Raw genomic sequence first — 1,519 nt, 5'->3', positions numbered from 1 at the left:
GGGTGTGGGATTTTGGGCACGGCAGATCATATATGGTGGGGATGCCCGAAAATTGGGCCTTTCTAGCAAGAAATCCAGAGGGCGCATGAGCAGGCCTTCGGCCCTGGGGAGGCCTGAACACCGGAGCAGATTTTGTTGGGATTGAGGGAAGGCTCCCCAGGAGGGGAACCTAGGGCACATGAGAAAGCGAGGGTATTCCTGGCATTGGCTGCCATATTGTTGATTGCGCAGAGATGGAAAAGCGCAGACATTCCCAGGATGCAGGACTGGCTTCATAAGATATGGGAGATCATTGCACTCGAAAGGGTAACATGTGCCATGAACGACAATGTTCACAACTTTACAAACGATTGGGGAGAAATTCTGTCTTTCTTAAGGACGATTTTCGGGTGTTTTGGTGCCCGCAACGTTTAAACTGTTGGATTTGCAATGACCTTTGGTGACTGGTACATGGAAGTAATGGGCTGGAAGCTGAGCGGTTGTGCCTCATGAGGGGGTAAGGAGGGGGGGGTTCGGGTTTAGATGTTTGGTTGTCTTGTTGTAAATTCAATAAAAAGAGTTTAAAAAAAATAAATTCTAAGACCAGATGGTCAGGAGAGTCAGAGTCCGAAGGGGATTCCATAAGTGAGAGGAGACAAAGTTTCAGGTCTTTCTGATGGATCTTGTTATAATTTCTACTAGAGACAGTGCAGAGGGGATTTGTTTTTGTAGAATATCGGGCAGGGCACTATAAAGTGAAAAGTGCCAAAATAATGGTTGGACCAAATACAGGGTTTGGTGGTTACGTGACCCAACGACAGGTTTTTACTAGTAACTGTGACACACTCACCTTCCCTGCAGCCCCAGAGCAGGCTCTCTTCCAGGCGTGCACTGCTCCACCGACTCAGGGGCCGTCGTGCTTCTCCGTTCCTGTTTCCACACAGTCGTGGTGGCTGCACTCCACCGCCCGTTTCTGTTCTCCAGCATGGGGGCAGCGCGGGGAGGTTGCAGCAGGTGGATCGGCTGTAGAAGAAACCGCAACCCAGGTGGCGGTTGCCATGGCGTTTGTCCGACGCTCGACGATGGTGTCTCACTGGTCACGAGGTCCGCAACTATGCATGTGACCCATCACCACAGCAACAACGATAAACAGGCACGCTTCGCGGCACTCGCTGCTTCTCGGCTTTTTCTGGACCAGCGTTTAGCGTTTGTATGTGCTTTTGATCTCGCTTGGAACTGACCCTGTTTTTGCTTACCTGGACTGCGCCTGGCTTACCCCTTGGATTTTGCTGTTTGTTTTTTCTTGCTTGCTGTTTCCTGGCTGTGCTTCGACTTTTGGACTGCCTTCTGGATTGCTTTTGGATTTCCCTATTGGCACCATTTGAACTGGACTCTTGTTTGCTCCTGGAATCACCTGGGATTTTGAACTTTGATACTTATGGACACCTACAGACTGCCTACCGGTGTCCTTTGCTGGAACTGTTCTGACATCTTACGCCGCACTTGCACAAAGTGAGCCCGTTCCAGCCATTAGGATTAC

Source organism: Ambystoma mexicanum, chromosome 8 (assembly GCF_040938575.1).
Source record: "Ambystoma mexicanum isolate Mex_15411 chromosome 8, UKY_AmexF1_1, whole genome shotgun sequence".
Lineage (NCBI taxonomy): Eukaryota > Metazoa > Chordata > Amphibia > Caudata > Ambystomatidae > Ambystoma > Ambystoma mexicanum.
Note: the sequence above shows the minus strand (reverse complement) of the source record.